The sequence below is a fragment of the Corvus kubaryi genome, unplaced genomic scaffold, assembly GCF_017639235.1.
Source record: "Corvus kubaryi isolate FWS band 111438036 unplaced genomic scaffold, C.kubaryi_AGA036_p1.0 36975, whole genome shotgun sequence".
Lineage (NCBI taxonomy): Eukaryota > Metazoa > Chordata > Aves > Passeriformes > Corvidae > Corvus > Corvus kubaryi.
In genome coordinates this window covers 54,298-73,831 of record NW_024580999.1, presented here as the reverse complement: position 1 = coordinate 73,831, position 19,534 = coordinate 54,298, and the positions used below count along the sequence as shown (strand labels likewise).

Genomic DNA, 19,534 nt, shown 5'->3' with positions numbered 1-19,534 from the left:
AACAAGTCATCTAAATTTGAAAAATTAAATTTGAGAGGAAATGATGCAAAATAAATGCAGAGAGATATCATAGAATCATCATGGAATCCCAGAATGTTTTGGGTGGGAAGAGACTTTAAGGAGCACTGTTGCGGTGACCCAGCCCACTGTGGGGCTGGGGCAGCATGATGCCAATCAATCCCAGCCCATTCCCTTGATCGAGTTTCCCGATGAGGCAGACTCAGAGGGTGGGTCGATGGGTGGCTCAGAAGCCTAAGCTGCACCCCCCCGGGTGGTGCCCCAGCACAAGCTGCCTCCCCCGGTTCGGGAAAATTCTCGGTTACTCGGTTGTTCACTGATTCTCTGTTATAACTCTCGCCTCTCGGTTTCCCCCAGTGGCTTAAATTGTATCCTCCCCCTGGCTTGTAACTCATTGGTTGTTCTCCCCTTTCCCCGTGGTTTTCAAATTCCCTATAAAACTGAGGACGAGCCTCGGGGAAGGATCCCATCACATCCCATCGCATTCCATCCCTTCCAAGCTTGTTCTGTTTGTGAAACTTCTAACAATAAACCTGTTAGGAGTCAGACCAGAACAGCCTCTCTCTTCCTTTGTCTCCAAGCTAATGTGAGCTGATACCATCGGCTCCTGCCGTGTTCCTTCTGCAAAGAAGCCAGCGAGCTAGCCCAGCAAGCAGCTCTTTTCCTGATGCTGAAGTCACTTCAGCGACGCACAGAAGAATGCAGCTGGACTCTCAATGACCTGGGGCACACCAGAGCTCGTGCCTCGAGCACAAATACCTCCTCAGGTTGTCGCACCAACCGTGGGGCTCACGCGAGTGGATCCCTGTGACGTCGTGGCTGTCGGTGGACAGCAAGAAGAAGCGACTTTGGACTTGCCGACGCCTCTCGGTGCAGTCCACTCTGTTTTAGGAGTGCTGCCCTGAGAGAAGGCTGCTAACTCCCACTGATTCTGCACTGAACTGTCTTTGGAGAGCAGCTGTGCCTCGGAGAACCCCACCTGTGCTTTTTAGTTTGGGACAGGATGCCTTTTAACTGATTTCTGAAACCTGTGTGAGCATCCCCGGTCCCTGATATTTTGTTTCTTTTTTCATTTTGTGGGTGGCGGATGGAAGAACTGCTGAGAGAGAGAGATGGGATCAAAACTCTCTCAGCCCCAAAGAGAGGTTTTTCTGCAAATTGCAAAATTCCTTGAAGTTAGTAGGTTTAAATTTTCAAAGGGTTTGTTAAAACAGTTTATTCGCTGGCTTTTCTTTTACCTTCCCCAAGTGTCTCCTGCAAATTTAAAATCTCCTGCCTTCTGGCAGGCTGTTGGGGATAAGATTACTGATTTAAAGCAAAAAGGGTACTCCTCTGGAGAAAAAATCTTTCCTCTAGTTCTAGTCCTTCGGGACTTGCATAAAATGGATCAGAAAGTAAAAGAAAAGCACAAATCCCCTCGCAGTTCTTCCCATATCCCTCCTTCCTCCCCTCCTGCTCCTCATCCCACTTCCCCTTCGTTGGAAAATCCGAATGAGGTGATATGCCCAGAGGCACAGAGTTGCTCCCTTCTCTCTGACCCTTCTCGGTCTTTTCTGCCACCCTGTCGAGATAGCCCTGGCCAGGCTGCCTTGACCCCTTCCCAAACCTTGTATCCCTCGCCCTCTTCTCCAGTTGTCAGCTCAGAAAACTGTTCTAAATGCTGTTTGCCATTGTCCCCCCCCACTCCACGTGTCCGAACAATGGTGCTGACCACATGGCACAGTTCACCCCTCCCCCCTCCTCTTCTTCCCACAGTCCCTTTCGCCCTCCCACCCCCAATGCTTTCCTATCCCCCCGATGTGATGTCATCGGGCTCCTCCCACACATCGGTACCGCCCCCTGCATCGGGAATCCCCGCCCATCCTGTGACCACACCCCCAGGTCGTCCAACCCCGCCCCTGTGGAGAACTTCCTGGTTCACATCCCCCCTTCTGGTTCCCACGGGGTAGAAACTGGAACCGATGCCAGCTTGAAATCGGGTCTGGGAGTCCCCTCAGCCCCCTCCTACCCCTTTGCTGCTCCTGTAACATATGATCGAACTGGCAATAATCCCACATGGAAACCTTTTGATTCTGCAGGTCTGAAAGAGCTTTGCAAAGCCCAGAAAGAATTTGGAAGGGAGAGTCAGTATTTTAAAAACTTTCTTAAGGTAACTCTCACCAGTACAGTTCTTGTGCCACATGACCTCAAAAGCATTTTCTCCTGCTTGCTTTCCCCATCCGAGTTTCAAATGTGGGAAGAAGGTTGGAGAAAGCAACTGGGAGAGGTCCTCCTGATTTTACTGCAGGATCCAAACAACGTGGGGGTTTCTATGGATCACCTTACTGGTGAGGGGTTATTGTCCAAGCCCCAGAACCAGGCTCAAAATACACCAGAGCCGGTCCTGAATGCTGTAAAGCAAGCAGCACAGCAAGCATTCTTAATAATGCCCCCTAAATTAGGACCTCAGTTGAATTATACAGAGATTCGGCAACTGCAAAATGAGCCATTTATTGATTTTGTGGATAAACTGAGGCTTATAGTGGAAAGACAAGTGGAAGATCCGAAAACAAGAGAGCATATTATAACGCAAATCGCAAAAGCTAATGCCAATGATGCTTGTAAATGAGTGATTTTGGGTCTCCCATTCGAACCTCCACCGACATTAAGTAAAATGATTCATGCTTGCATGACTTTAGTGCCTATTAATCAGCCAAATTTAAAAACAGGGGAAAATTTAATAGGAACTGCAGCCGCTGCTGATGCAACAGCATCTCAGGGCAATAAAAATGCTAATTGGGTCTGCCACAGGTGTGGCAAACCAGGGCACTTGGCCTGAAACTGCAGAGCTCCGGCTCCAACTAATCAGGGTTCCTGAGCTGTCTCCCCAGGGCAAATGACATTGCCTGCCCCCGATGGGATGCAGCCAAAAAACTGACCAGACCATGTGGATTGGCAGGGCCACGCAGGGGAATGAATCAAGAAACTGCCACCAGGCAAATGGTCACCACGACCTCTGCAACTCAAATGGACTCGGTGACACCCCAAAGAGTCGCGAGTTGTGAGAATCTGAGAGACTGTATATTGTTTGTGTTAAAAGATGTTGTACATTCACCAGCTGACATTTGTGTTACCCCAGAAATTGTTCAAGTGGGGCCACAAGGGTTCTTTACTGTCAACGTCCAGTGTGTTAACCCTCCCTTTTTTCTTGCTGCTAACCAGGTTGTGGCCCAAGCTATTCTCATGCCCAGTAGTCCGCCACAGGACTACAACCCCTCTGTCTTCTGGGCTGAGGTAGTTGGGAATGACAAGCCCATGCTTAACTGCAAACTGTCTTGCCAAGGCTCGGACATCAGCCTAGCAGGAATGATGGACACAGGAGCAGAGGTGACAGTCGTTTCTTCCCACAATTGGCTGTCACACTGGGAGCTGCAGCTGGCAGAAGGTATCGTGATGGGTGTGGGGGGATCTATATCTGCCCAGAGAAGCAAGGCAGTTGTCCACATCGAGGGTCCAGAGGGACAGATAGCATCAGTCCGTCCTTTTGTAATTGACTCTGGATTTACATTGTGGGGCAGAGATCTCATGTCCCAGTGGAGGGCTCAAGTCGAAATTCCATCTCAACCCCAAAATTTTTAGTAAAGGCCACTGTGGAGTACCCCTTCCAGAAATTAAATTGGATCTCTGACGAACACATCTGGATCGATCAGCGGCCTTTGAAAAAAGACAAATTAAAGGCGCTCACTGCACTTGTGGAGGAGCAATTGAGAAAGGGTAATCTGGAACCCTCTAATAGCCCTTGGAATTCCCCAGTATTTGTAATCAAAAAGCCAGGGAAAGACAAGTGGCGCCTCCTACAGGACTTGCAAAAAATAAATGCAGTCATTGAGGACATGGGACCCCTGCAGCCCGGAATGCCATCACCCTCTATGCTCCCTAGGCAGTGGAAGCTAGCAGTCATAGACATCAAGGACTGCTTCTTCCAGATCCCTCTACACCCAGATGATGCTCTCCGGTTTGCCTTCTCGGTCCCTTCCATCAACCGAAAGGCTCCCATGCAGCACTACCAGTGGTGAGTTCTGCCACAAGGCATGAAAAACTCACCCACCATCTGCCAGTGGTATGTTGCCTGCATTCTGTCCCCCATCAGAAAGTTAGCAGCAAAGGCAATAGTGCTCCACTATATGGATGATGTTTTGGTGTGTGCTCCTAACCAATCCTATTTAGACTGGATATTGGGGAAGGTAATCGAGGCCTTAGAGGCAAATGGATTTGAAATCCAGGCTGAAAAGGTCCAGAAAACCTCTCCATTTAAATACCTTGGACTGAAAATCCATGAACAAACTGTGGTTCCCCAACAAGTCAAAATTAATGATAACCCTAAGACCTTGCAGGGACTCCACCAGCTCTGCGGGTCCATAAATTGGGTGAGGCCTCTTCTAGGGCTGACAACAGAAGATCTCGCTACTCTGTTCAACCTCCTGTGAGGGAAAGATGACCTCACATCACCCAGGCATCTAACAGAGGAGGCGACACAGTCCATCTGTAAGGTACAGGAAGCGCTGTTGTCCCGGCAGGCACACCACTGCACCCCAGGTCTGCCTTTTCAATTTATTGTATTAGGGGAAATGCCATACCTCCATGGGCTGCTTTTCTTGTAGTATTCTGTTTCAGGGACAAGTAATGAGAAAAGTGACATACAAGCTCCTCCACTGTTTTTAATTTGGCATAAAACCATGTATTTCACCAAGAGAAAATTCCACTTCCACCTGTATGAATTTAATACTCTTTCTTCACTGCACTGAAATCAAAGCCAGTGATTCTAACCACTGTTAATTGTGCTGGAACAGAGTCCAAGAGACTTGTGAAGTATTTGCATAAAATGTACAGTAACTGTCTCCACTTCAAACACTACAATCCCTTCAGAAGAAGTCCCAAAGAAGCCCAAATCCTGAGTTTTATTTATTTAAACAAGAGGCTGAATCACCTTTTAACTTGCATTAAAATTGTCTGTAATGTTTTAGAATACAATACATAAGAAAGACTTGGTTTTGATGTAAAGTGCAAAAGAAAGACAATCGAGACAGAGGCACCTGAGGCTGAAGCTGCTTCTCATGTGCTTTAGAACCCAGACAGGAACTCTTACCTTTTTGTCTTAGCAGATGTCTCTTTTCCTGATTGTGATCAAAAGGAATTACCCCCAGAGGCACAGCAGTGAAAATGAGTGCCTGCACACTGCAGTTGTCAAGGGTCCCTCTCGAGGCCAGAGACCATCCACATTTCACCTGCACAAACAGAGGTCCTTCGGCAATTCTTATATATCTGAGCTATAAAAGTCTCTGTACTCACTCCATGAGCAAAATCCTCACACACATCCCACTCTGTGCTTCTTAAACACAGGAAGATGGAAGATGAAAAAGCCAATTTTACTGGTTTAAAGGAAAACTCTCTGTCTCTGTTGCCTCATATCAATACAAAGGAGATTTTTTTCCTCCTTCGATGAGCATTCAGTATCACATAACATTAAAAGCTTTTGCACAGGATGAGCTAGATTTGAAAATGCATGGTTCTGAGAGCTTACCAATATATTTTGGGAGAAAAAATAATTTTCAGTGGTGAGCATTGCTATGGATGAAGCAGCAATTTACAGAAAGAACACTTAAAACTGAGGATAAGCATCTCTGTGCAAAACCGCTTTGCCTCATGCACCCTTTCTGAAAAGCAATAGTGATCTACACATGGGGAAAAATCTGCATTGTTTGTAAAAAGATTGTTTGAAAGTATCCCGTTCTCATCTGTCAGGGACTGCAGAACTGATGCAGAGAAAGTGCTCCTACACAGATCTTTTGCAGAAGTAACACTCTGGAGAACATCTGGGGAAGACATACAGTGATGATAGGAAAGTATATTTCATTTACTTTATTTTTTCCAGATGACCCAGTAGCAGAGCCTCAGCATGTCCAGTCTGAGAATTTTGGAACAGTTTGGATGGTAGCAGATGGGTGAATATTGCTGCCAGTGACTGTCGATGGCGTGCAGTGCCTTTGGTGGTATGTCTGAAAGAGGGAGGGCTTCACACTGCAATAAAAGAAGAATGGGAAACAAATAATTAAAGGTACAGAAGAAGCTGACTTGGCTGTGTGTTTTGTGGCAGCCCATTTCTGAACTGTTTGAACAGGCAGATCTAAGGCTATTTTACGGCCATTCTTGAGAGCTTATTATGGTGTTCAAACAGCTGCTATCTTTAGCACAACTCTATTAACCTTAGTTCCACGACAATGAGTTTAATGTTAGGGTTATGTCACTGAAACAAGCTTGGGAGTTCCTCTGGCTTTCCCATACAATTATCTTCATTTGTTGTTTTGTCTCCAAGCTTCACATTGCATATTCCTCAATCCTAATCTGCGTCCACCTTATCCACATGGAACCATTCACTCATGGCAGAGTCAGGAGTGTCAACCCAATCCTACGCTGTGTTACACAACTGTACAACCATCAAGGCTGTGAAGTAATTTACCCAGTTATTCCTAATTTACACAAATAAAAGTGAAAATAGGATTGTACCAAAGAGGACTGTAAACTTTTATATTGAACAGTAACCTGAAAAGTTAAATAAAACCATCAAATTAAAAAGTTGCCTCACTTAAATTTTTATGGACACGAACACATCTAGACAAATGGTAAAAACATCTACCTTTACTAAATCTGGATTAATCCCAGAATGCTTACAAACTGGTGAGCAGTAGTCCAGTAGCCCAAAATCTGTTCTATTCTTGCTCCTCCTTGCAGAGAAATCAAAATAATCTCAATTTAATAAACATTTTTTCTAAAAATGTTAACATTATGCTGTTCCAGTTGGCAAGTTCCAAAAAGGAGGATTAAGTACATAAATGAAAATTTAGCACTGCACTTTCAAACTTGAATGCTTGAGGGAAGGCATATAATAAGATACCTAATAGTTAGAATTGTTACATCTGAGTTACTTTAACTGAAGAATTTGGGTCCCAGTTTTTCACATTAAGATACTGGAAATATTGTACATTATACTTGTGTCACTGACAACAAATATAAAAGGAATTAGGAAATATAGTGGAGCTAGGGCAAGGAATACCTGGAGAAGCTCAGAACTTCCTGAAGTCAAGATCATTCATTCTCCCAGAATTGCCCTCAATGTCAATGACTTCCTACTAATCTATGAAGAAGGATTCCCACAAACATGCTCCCTGCATGTCAGCAGCCCGTGGGTACAGATGGATCCTGCAGAAAAAAAGACTGGAGAACCTCTTCATTCCTTTCCCACCTGAACGTATTTTCTTAGGAGGGTTAACAAAAACCATGCATTAAACAGTACCTGAAAATAAGGCTCCTGGAGATGGGAAGCACCTCATTCATACAAAGAAAATACATTGCTCTAAACTAAAGCTATAAAAGCCCAAATGCTTCTTTTGCCCTTACATCAGCTTTGCTTCAGTTTGGTCCAGGCTTTAGCTCAGTCACACCAAGGACATGGTGAACAAATGTGTGATGAAGGCCTGAGCTTTATAAACTCTTTACCTCCAGCTCCACATTAGCACCCTCAGCTGCACACACTGTCAGCCTCCTCCCTGGGATGGGAATGCACCCTCTGAATTTCACTGAAAAGTGAGACAGAGTGCCTTAAATGACAGGTGATTAACCTGATAAATTAACACATTTTATCCTGCACTGAACAAATGAGGAATGTTTACACACAAAATTCCAACATCTCAAGTGAGAAGGCTGCAAGTCCCATATGGGGAGCAATAACAAGCAGCTGGATAGCGTTTTAAAGTTAGATTATCTTAATTCCCCATCTTTATGGTATTCACAGAAAAGTTTACATTTGTTAAACTAATTAAACATTAAGCTTCAATATATGTTACTGTGCCGGTTTGGCCAAATTTAGAAATATATCCTCTGAGAGAAGGCAGGTTACAAACCACCCCTCCCCCACCAGGTTCGGGAAAAAATAAATTTTCCTCGAAGGAAAGTGAAAGAGATAAAAGCTATTTATTTAACAAACACATTGGAAAAGGAAAATAATGCTAAATAATAAAAATCTCTCGCTGTGGAGTAAGAACCCGGGAAAGTGTTAGAGTCCTCCCTTTGGCCTCCTCGGAGCTGGGGCTTGGCCCAGGGCCAGGCCCTCTGCGCTTGGTGGAAAGTCCTCCCGATGTGTTCTGATATTGAAGCAGTCCAGTAGAAAAGAGAGAAAATCTGAAGTTCCAGGGAAGGGAAAAAAATTCAACTCCCAGTCTCTCCGGAGAAAAAGAAGCTGAAAAACTGGCCAAAAGCTGACTGGAAAGCAGCAAGCCGGGTGCTTCCTTGCTCCCCTGCCGCAGCTGGAAAAAAAAAATCCCTATCTCTGTGTGACCTTGAACAAGCTGCAAACTGCTTTGAAAAAGTTTTGCTCCGTTTTCCTTCCCCCTCTCAGGCTCAGTTAAAAGGCATAGAAAGGCACAAAAATTAATTTCTGGGCATAGGCAGCAATATGGGATACACATCATAAAGTCACCCCAAGACAGTTACCTTAAGTGGGTTTAGGATTTGGGGTGAGTTTTTTTCCCTTACCTAACCTATATTAAGTATAATGGCTGAACGTGATAGTGATCTTGTCTTGTGTGGAAGAAAGAGCAATAAAAAAAGGTTTGCGGGTTTTTTAAATATTTGAGCAGATTTTTTCACAAGGATAGCCTCCTGAAAGTCTTTCTTTTATGGTACTTTCTAACACAAATTTCGAAATCCAGAAATAAAAAGAGTAGTTCATCCAAAACTTAATGACAAGGTACCTTCTGCAGAAAGAACAAACTAATTCTCTACAGAGAAATTACTCACTTCAAAGGCAAAAAGTGATCCCAAATGTTTTTTGGGATCTAGGAGGAAAGAGGCTTTCAGGAGTCCCCTGCAGCACACCTTGTAAAAATAATGGTGGGAGCCACTTGCTCTAAGACATCCGAGAGCAGAAATCAATCATCTGCAGAGCACACGCTTAGATGTTCTCTGGGTTTGTTACTCTGACTTTGGCTGGAAGGTTGAGAAAGACTCTGGAAACTGCAGACACCAATCTATTTTTTATTAAAAGTTTTGGCAGCAGGACGGGTGCGTGCTTTACAATAAGCAAAGGGTGGGGGGAAAGGAGTGCTGAAAAACCTCCAGTCACAGCACAGGGCTCCAGCACATCTGCTGGAGCAGCGAGGGCTGCGGTTTCTGAGAGGCTTGTGGTGAACCTCAGGGCACGGAATGAATGATCCCTCCAGCCCGGCCTTCATTAAACCGCCCATCCTCTGAAATGTGTCAACGAAGCCAACATGTGGCCAGTCACTCATCAGCAAGGGGACGGTCCGTCCCCAGGATGCTTTGGCCAGGAGGGAACAGAGCTGTTCATCCCACATAATTCTGAGCTGTTTCCACTGTGTGCTGCCCAGAGGTGTGAACAACTGCCATGCCTTAATTCAGACAGCCCAAACACACACATCCTATGGGATGTCGTGCAACGCACCTTGCGAGGGCGAGCTCTGCTCAGAGCCTGCAACTGCAGCCGCAAACATAAATCAGATACAAGGACTAAAGGTGTGCTCTTTGAAACAGCTGAAATTTCAAAGGGTAAGGGCAGCTCACAGTTAAATTTGCAAAACAAAACAGCCTTAACACACCATCTGGGCACCTCTGCATAAATTTCTGCAAGAGAGTCTTAGGACAGAAGTGATTGAAGACTGAAATATTTCGATATAAAAGCTTTTATGCCTCCTGTGTGGTTTATCTCTCTTGCGAGGGTCACTCACGGCATGAGTGATCATTAAGTGATTGCTACTATATGACACTCTAACTGGTAGAAAAACAGAGAAAGAAGGAGAGAAAATAGACATAATTGGAATTTTGACATATATTTGACATATATTTGACAAATAAAAATGGCATGTGATGTTGGGCTACCATTTAAATTAAGGTTTTCCCAGATAGGATTATTTTAAAGTGTTCCTATGGTGAGGTCTGATTTGCTGGAGCACTTAGTTATTATTTGCAACAGGGATGAAGAAGACCTGGGCTGAGGTGCTATAAAACACTAAGTTCTGGGAGAAATCAGAAAGGCAACTCATCAGGCTCCTTCAGTCAGACACTTTGGGCACCAGAACCATCACATCTCCTTCCTCCAGAAGAGATCACATCATCATATTTTCTCACAGGGAGAATAGAACAAGAATAGAAACACCATGCCAATGAGGGAGCTGGAAAACCTCACAAGGAAACTGCTGAAGCTGTTCTCAGAGCAACACCTGAATGGTATGAAATAAATAAGGCACGTGAGCTACAAGAAATAAAGCACAAGCTTAGTTAGCAGCACACTCACTGAGCACAGACTCTCCTTGCAGTCTACTTGGAAACTGAGACAATCAAATCAGATAACCCTCTCACCAAGAGGCTGGCTGGAGAATCCGGGTAATCACCAGATCCAGAACTATCTCCATTATGGTTTAACCCTTTTTTGAAGTCTCAGAGCTCTTTTTTTTCTCATACAGCAAAATTTTACTCTTGATTCTGAAGAAGTCATGCTGTGTTGCTGCTGACTTAAGGAAAATAATTATGATTGTCTGAATGTTGGGGAACCTTCTTTGAGGGTCGCAGAAATTGGCAGTGGAGAAGAAATTTTAAAAGAAAAAGGAGAAAAAATAATTGGTGGAAGTCCAACAAGGATCAACAATTTCAGCAAAGAGTGGAATATTTTGCAAAACGCATGAAGTGTTTGGTAAATACCTTTGTACAAGAGGTTGTTTCCCTCATACTATTGGCAGGGGAGAACTGAATACATTTGTAGAACTTGAAGATTTATGGTTTGCACAATGCAGAGGGGAGATGGAATATAAAAGGTATAATTGCTTAAAATAATTACGTGCCTAGTTCAAATTTTTTTTAAACAGAGCAATAGAAGTTTCAGGCATTTCGGAAGCCAACTACAAAGTACCTTAATTGCTGGCAAGACCAATAAGCTGTTACTCGCTGAGTTTGGAGTGGTGGGTGGTGGTGTTTTTTTTAAGCAGTAGTCACATTTTTTCCCTTTGTTTTTCCCCCGATCCTTAAACATAACTGTAGATTCAAAAATGCTGCTACCAAGTATTTTCTTGCTATTTTCTAAGCCCGTGAGAGACTTTGTGCTCTCACAGAAGAGGTAGCAGAGTTATGTAAACAACCAAACACCTGCAGCCTTGAAAAGTCTTGTTTATAGTACAGGAGAAAAATATTTTGACAATGGATGTTTTAGGATTTTAGCCAATCACCCCCAAGGGGTGGCTGATCCTTTGTCCAATTAGACTATGAAGAAAAAAGTCTGTAAAAGAGTTTGTAAAATAATTAAATGAATAAATCTTGCTGCACAATTCCTGCCTGCTGGATCTTCTCTCCTCCTCCTCCCTACAGCTGTGGGACACAGTGATATACCCTAGGGCCCAGGCCTGTGGTAGTATTTGGTGCGGTAATATTTGGTGCTGCCCGACATGATCTGCACTCTCTGACATGTCCTGCTGCTGAGAGTCAAGCTGAATTTCTCTAGAGGTACGCTGTTCTCCTTCCCCCCTGGGACTGGGAGGTCCAACGTGACTGAGAAATGGTGAACAGTGGCTCACAAACCGACGCTGTGGTAATGGTCTGGAAAGGTGTGTTTAGTATATTGCACACATCCATTCCTGAAAATTCAGTTCGGGAATTATTAGATTGGGCTACCTTAAAATGGATTTCCATGGACAGAGAGACTGCCCTGGACTTTGCCTTATGGCAGGAACTTGGCTGTGCTGTCTGGCACGAGCTCCCTTTTGGGGACCCAGCAGTGTTAGAATTATACAAAACCTGGCGTTCGTTATTTATCCTGCTGACCGACCTCGACTGTGGCAGCAGAGCTGGCTTGCCTATTTCGGTGATGAGTGACAGAGGAATGTCCAAGGGGGACCCCGCTGACCGGTCTCCGGGGGCAAATGGTGGATCCGGAAAAACCCCCCTGGCTCCCCAGGCAGAGCCTGCACCGCCTCACCCTGCACAATCGCAGGACTCCGCAGCCCTCAGGGACGCTGCGCCGGCAGGGGCAGGGGTGTTGGGGCAGCGGGAGGGCGTGCAGTATGCTTTGTTGCTTGGCTCGGCGGTGGCCACAGCTTATCCAGGACCACGAATTAGCGGCTTAGCAACTTGGACCCCCGTGGCGGCTCCTAGCCCGTCTGCACATGCATTGGCTGCGCCAGGAACGCCCGGGTGTTCCTTCTTAGCTGGCATAGCCCCAGGCGTTACTGCACCAAGACTGCCTGGGTGTGGTCCGCTGCCCTCCTTGGCGCTGGACTGTTCTGCACCGCTGCAGAACCGAGCCATTGACCTTTTAATATAGCATCTGCCTTTGCTGACAGAGTTACCGAACATATCCCAGCAGCTAGGAGAATTGCTCAGCCTGCAAAAGCAGCTGCCACGGACACCAGCCCCGCCCACACCACCCGCAGGAGAAGCTGCTCCAAACCAGGACGTGGCGCGGCCAGCAGCAAACCCGGAAGTAGCGCTGCCGCGGGAAAACCTTGAAGCGGCCAGGGCTGCAGAGCGGCGGTGGGGAGTGAGAAACAGCAGCGGTTTCGGCAGCGGCGCCAGGTGCTGACGTGGAGCAAGTGACGAACGCGGCGCCGGGTGTGGCTGCAGAGTGGGGACCAGTGACAGTGCCGAACGCTGCCGCAGAACAAGAGATGAGCACAGCGCCTGCCGTGGCTGCAGTCCCAGAGACGGTCGCAGCAGCTCCAGTACTGGTTCAGTCAGAACCGGCCGAGACAGCATCCCGTAAAGAAGCTTCTGTTCAAACTGCAGTGCAGCCAGCTGTAGTCTGTGCTGTCTGTTCTGCCGTTAGCCAACCCAGCCAAAGTGCGCCTCTCTGTCCCGCTCTGTTCAGTCCCAGCATCTCAGAGTTGCATTTGCCTGATGACTCATTGTCAGGCAGTGAGGCAGATGAGGTTCTGGCCCCAGCTCATAAGGCGGCTGTAGCCGGGCGGCAAAGGAAAAGGCTGCTCCGGTCTCGCCCCTGGACCTTTCAGGACTGCACGGTAACAGTGCGTCCAACCCACTACAATCGCTTCTTAGAGTCAGTTAAAATGCGAGCTTTGGAGGAGGGTGACTGGAGGTTATTGGAAACACTTGGAATGCCAAATAAATTTGAGGATTCTGGGGGTAATCGAGAAGCTGTTACACTCCATCCACAGGCTGTGCCAGAAGTTCAGGAGGGTAGTGACTCCCCAAAAGGGGAGATCCAAGCTTTCCCAGTGTATAAGGCTCTCCCAAATTCAGGCGAGCATGACAAGCATGAGGTGATTGTTTGGAAGGTTGCCCAGGATCTGCAATCCAAGGTGGCACAACACGGGCTAGGTTCTGCTGAGGTTATGCAGATAATAAGGGTGATAAATACAGATTTGCTTTCTCCATTTGATATCAGACACTTAGGTCAAATTCTATTTCAACCTGTACAATTTACAGTTTTTGAGACTACCTGGAGAAAGCTGGCTGACAAGGCTGCATTAGGGAATATGCAGCTCCCTGCTGCCGATCCTAGATGGACAGCAGGAATGGATGCTTTGATGGGGACTGGCCCCTTCTCTGATCCCAGCCTAAGAGGGTACTTTGTCCTCTAGCGTCCTGCAGCAAGCACAACAGGTCGGCATGGCTGCCCTGTTGAAAACCATAGAGTTGTCAGCACCCAGAAAGCGATATACTGAAATAGTTCAAGGGAAATCAGAGCCATTGCTCTCTTTTGTAGAGAAAGTCGCTGCTTCTCTCAAGAAGCAGGTTGAAGATGACGGGTTAAGACAGTTGTTGTTAAGGCAGTTAGTGAGAGATAACGCAAACGAGGAGTGCAGAAAAATCATAGATGCCTTACCAGGGGATCCTGAGGTAACAGACATGGTCGAAGCCTGTGCTAAGGTGGGATCTGGGAACCAGAAAAGGTCAGCTTTGGCTGCGTTCCTGCAGCCTGTTCACGCATCTTCTGATAGTGAACCAAAGCAACCCAAACAGGCAAAAAAACGGAAGCTGCCTAAGCCAAGCCAAAAAGAGAACACACCGATCCCTCAGTGCAAGAGGTGTGGCAGACCAGGGCATTGCTCGGACTATTGCAGATCCCAGACTCATGCCGATGGTCGGCCTTTGTTGGGAAACTTCCGCTGGGGTGCAAGGAGGAGGAATTGCTCTCCGATGCAGTCACTCCCCCAGAGAGTGGCACAGGTACAGGCACAGGCCTACCCTGCCACCCTAGAGATGGCACCCAGAGATCAGATGGTTTTGACTGGTGTGAATTCTGCTGGGCACATTCCCCCGCAGCTGAGCCCCATTGATCCCCTTCTGCTGGAACAAAGCCCCCTCTTCCCAGCTGTCCCCAGCTACCACCATGGAAAGGCTGACGGCCCTTCAACAGTTCTGTGTCAGGACCAAGCTGAGGCAGCCCAAGGATCAGCCTGGGCAGCCTCCACGACAGGAGTTCAGCCCACAGGGAGAGATGGAGTGGACTCACGCTTACCTCATTCCTTGAGGAAGGGCAGGCCAGAGAGGAGGAGGATGCAGAGCCTGGAGCAGCGCAGCCTTTTATGCCGTGTCCCAGAGCCCTGTGGGGCCACAAACATTCCTTGTTTGTGAAACATCCAACCTCCTGGGAGTGGCCACTTGCAGGGCCACGTTACTGACGAAGTCCCTGCCTCTTTCATCTTAAATGTTGTGCTCCCACTTCATACAACCCAGAATCGTGCAATGACTCTTAGAATCACTTGGGGATGGAATGGACCCTAAAATCCTCTAGCTCGAGCCCCCTGAAATGGCTTCTACAACTGTTATGAATGGATGATGTAAGTTTAAATCAGCTCTTGCCTTTTCCCAGGCCTCTGGCAGCAGGCAGTAGCTGTATTGAGGTGGCCAGCACCCCAAGGATCCACTCTTATTTGCAAGTTCTTTAATAACAGTTGATTCGGTCTATTATAAAATGGATTATTTATTAATAGACACAAAACTAACAGACATAAGACTTAAATCAGACTATTACTACACAGGGATAAAACAAAAGAAGATACTAGTGTATACACGTGGAACTAAAGGTACCATTAAAATTACAGCTAGCTAAGAAAAAGTGTAACTTAGGATTCTGTGTTTCTTACCATCCAATTCTTGATGGGGTACACATCAAAGTCCTTTCCCTCAATTCCCAGAAATGTAACCGCAAAAACCCGTGTCTGGACTTAAGGGAAGAAATCTTCTCACACATTCCAAAAGGAGTGTACAAGAGACTTCTGCTCTATGATAATTTGTGGGCTTTTATAGACATAAGAACCGTGTCTTTTGGTCACTGTTATAAACGACCCCGATCTGATATGGAAATGAGTTATTAAAATTTATTGAGAACTCAATACAAATGGCAAAGCAAAAGGGGACAGCGCTGGGAGCATGGCTGGGTGCCAGAGGCTCGCCCACAAAATGGCCATCCTGCCTTTTATACCCCTGTGATTGCATCAGCCTGAGGCATATTTATTTACTGTTTTGCATAGTCCCGCCCCCTTGACAATCTTTTGGGAGCCCGTGCTGTTCTGGAGCTGTGGCCCTCAGGGTCCTCACTGGTTGGAGTCCCATTCCTTTTGTGGTGCTGCCTTCCAAGTCTGGCTGGCAACAGCCCGGCCCTTTGCAAACCCCACAGAACTGATGTTACAGCACACAGATCATACAGCCCCTCTAAAAACCAACCCACAACCAGAGCACCCCAGCAACCATTAAACAGTTCTTACCATGCAATATTAGAACTCATGATATAATTCATAGCCCATACAACATACAGCGAAAGCCAACTCTCAATAGTTCATCTATAACAGTGTTGGGGTTTTAGGAGTTCTCCTCTTTTTTCTCTTAAAGAATTTTCCCCATACATGTTGCCAGGGGGAAAAATTACTGGGTGCTTAAGAAAAACAAAAGACCTGACCACCAGGGGAGGGGTCCAGCTGGCTAATCTTTTTCACCTGGGCTTGTGGGCTGTTAGTTCCCAGCATTTGGATGGAGAGAGAGGCTGGAAGGAATTAGTCAGCACTGGAGACTTCTGCTTCTTCGGCTGCCTTCCTTCCTCCTACCAGAGAAACCCCAGGATTCCCAAGCAGGGGAACCATCGCACCTGCCCTGCTCCCCGGGAGCCGCCAGCGCCCCTGCCAGCTGCGAGCGGAACTGCACCCGAGGGGAAAGGGCCTGACAGCTGAGAAGGCTGGGACTGGGTTTGTGATTGTTTGCTGTTACTGCCATAGTTATTGCTGTTTGTTTGCCTTGTTATACACACACATATATATATATAATAGTAAAGAACTGTTATTCCTATTTCCTCATATCTTTGCCTGAAAACCCCTTAATTTCAAAATTATAATAATTCAGAGGGAAGCGGGTTGCATTATTTTTTTTTCATTTCAAGGGAGACTCCTGCCTTCCTTGGCAGACACCTGTCTTTCAAACTAAAACAAACAGTCACTTATGTTTATTTTGCTTTATCTCTTTCCACATTTGTTCTCATATCAAGATGTTTATTCAGGGCTTGGTCGCAGACTCTCAGGGGCCTGGAGGCAACCTCCTGCTGAGCTCTCTGGCTCTTTGCTGCGCTATTAGTCTGGCCTGAGTTATCTCTTCCAAATGCCCCAGCCATGAAAGAGGGGAGACGTCCTGCCACATCCTCCTGCTGAGAAGTCCAAATCTCTAGATTTAGAGACCTTTACTACAGTATGATGGGTCCACCCATATTCAGACATCCTGACTGCTGTTCTTGCAGTCCTGGTTGGATATTATGAACAGCAAAGACCAAAGGCAGCGTCTGTGCTAACAGGGCTTCCTGTCAAATAGATTTCACAAGACACAGTATTCTGGCCACATACCAGTTTAAATATACATCTTCACCTCCCCACCACATTGAAAATTAACAGGGTAACGTCAGGAAAATTAATCCACAAAGACCAGAGGTTCATGCTGAAAATTCAATTGAATGCTTCCTTCAATTGAACCCCATAAAATGAAGGAACAGGGGGTGTTTACTTCTACTTAAACCAAAACAGTGGAAAATAAATGGGTTCCCCCCTTTAATACAATCCCCTAAAATATTTGAAAAGGAGGGGTTTTCCTCACTTTAAATCTCTTGATGGAAAAAGGAGGATTTTTCCCTCAATTCGAACCCTTAAAAAGGAGGGAGAATTGAGCTTCCCCCTCAAAATAGGGAGTTACTCTCAATTCAATCCTGTAAAATAGCATTGTCAAGGGTTTAGCCCTCCATTTAATTGGGAAAATAATGGAAAACGGGGGTTTCCTGTCAATTGATATCCCTAGCAGCATGGAAAAGGCAAGGTTTCCTTTAATTGACACCTTTAAAATTGCAGGTGAAGGGGTGTTACCAGAGGATAAGTTGTCTACACCTGGTGAACTAACACAATGCTTGTTCTACCAAACCCACTGGCCTATGGAACTGCACAATGCCCATTGTGTAAGAAGGAGAACTGGAAGTTCACCAGCCCCAGTGCCCTGCCAACTCAGCCAGGTCGGCTGAACAGTGGGGTCTATGACCACTAGGGACCACCAGAGAGACCCCCAGGACAGAGGAATGCGTGCATAAAGGGAAAGGGAAATACATTAATGATTTTTGGGAAATTATTATCATATGTATGTTTAGTCCAGGACAATCAATGAATATGTATGTGAAATACAGTATATAAACAGAAACTTCCCTGTACTCAGCATGCACAGCATTGGGAGGAGCTGTCCCCCTGTGAATCTGGCCAAATAAAGAATGCCTGATTCTTAATACTACATTGGTGTTAAGGAGTTTTTTTGTTTTACTGAATTTTTGGTAACAGGTGGAACCTCCCCAGTTTAAACACAGACAATACCAGAAGAGGAGTGTCTTCCCTCAATTTAAACCCCTTTTATCCTCATAAGTCCTCTTTTTTCTCAGGGTGCTTGAGAGGGACTGGGGGTGCTGGGGAGAGACTGTCAAGATGAAATCAAAAGGGGAAAGGAGAAAGATCCCCCTGCAAACCCATGTGCCGGCTCACCTGCTCAGGTGCTGCCCCTTGCATGAGGGTCTGTCTCTTGGCACCTTCTTTAAGCAATGCTCCATGCCCAGGTGCATCCAGGTGCTCCCCCGTGTAGATGCTAGCAGGGCCTGACAGAAGAATTTTCCTGTGAAATTTTCCTTTCTCATAAGAAAGCAGTTAGAGAAATCCAGTTTCTCACAGCTTCTTACAGCTTTGCTGTGAAAGCTTTCATTCTCATGAGAACTGGATGGACAACAGTTTGTAAGAACGTAAACCATTTCTGCACCTGCAGGTTGTTGTGAGAACACTAGAATTGTTTTCTGTCTTGTAAGAATAATATTTGGAAATGGGTGTCTTACTGCTCAACCTATCACCTTGGGAGGTGGTGGGCTAATAGGCCAATCATGTAATTTCTCTTTTGCGAACCATAGGTTATGGGTGATTAAACGAGGTTGCCTCGGCCATACCTTGCAACCTGGACTTGTGTCATGATTTGCCATTCTCTGGGGAATAACAGTGACACCCCTGGCCCCTGCAAGATGCTCTGAACCATCATTCCTTGAGAGACCCCCAGTATCCCCCCCATCTGCCTCTCTCCTCCAGCAGCTTCCTGTGCAGGTGTGCCCAAGTAACCCCCTGAAAGCAGCCTCCAGCAGGACATGCCCTCTCCTCATCCTCACCAGTCACACCTGGGGCTGCTGCACCTTGGAGTGGGGGGGGGGGGTGTGCAGAAAGGTCCTGCTGGTCATTGCTGCCCCTGCACAGCCCATTGTCTGCTCCTGAAACACTGGGGAATTGGGCTTTCCTTTCCGTGGAAAAGAACTGGCCTTCTCAATCAGATGCCCATGGCCAAAATTGGGATTCTGCCTCCAAAATTTCCTACGTCCGAGGTTTGTAATTATCAAGGAAATTCCCCACAGAACATAAGCAATTACTGGTAATTTTTCCTCTGGGATCATTACTGACTTGGATTTCTGTCAAAGCGTTTGACACATCCCTTGAGGGGTCACAGGTTTGGTTGGGTTGTTTATGGCCTGACAGGCCCAGACTGAACCCAAGCACTCCCGTCACTGCTCCACCCTGTTGTAGTGCCAGGTTTGGTTTAGCAAGCTGCAGCTTTCCCTGAGAACTCAGCAGAGCTGCTTAGGGCAGTGCGACCATTTCGCCCTCCCTTTTCGGACGGCTCCGCAGTCTTGCTCTGGCCAGCTATCAGCTCTACAACACAGTGACAGCAAAGGAGGCGAGAAGGGTCTCTCCATAAGGGTTTCAGAGGACCTTTAATGGTTACATCTTGTCCCAGCGATCCCCAGAGGCAAAGAGACCTTGTGATCCGAGAGCAGGGGGGTTTTGTCAGGGGCTCAGGGGTGCAATGTGAGCGGAGTTGGGGTACAGGAACCAATAGGGAGAGCCCGAGGGAGTGGCCAGGGCTAGGGGCAAGGGAAAGTGGGGGGGAACAATATAGGATAGGAAAAGCAGTGGAT

At 46.5% G+C, this 19,534-nt stretch overlaps 1 long non-coding RNA gene across 1 annotated transcript; it reads left to right on the top strand.

Moving 5' to 3' along the window:
* The first annotated feature begins 2,715 nt into the window (after positions 1-2,715).
* Positions 2,716-18,583, top strand: LOC121660859. The gene is made up of 3 exons (XR_006014795.1): positions 2,716-3,048; positions 10,838-10,844; positions 18,571-18,583. It is a non-coding gene; the product is annotated as an uncharacterized LOC121660859 (long non-coding RNA).
* Positions 18,584-19,534: the final 951 nt, after the last annotated feature.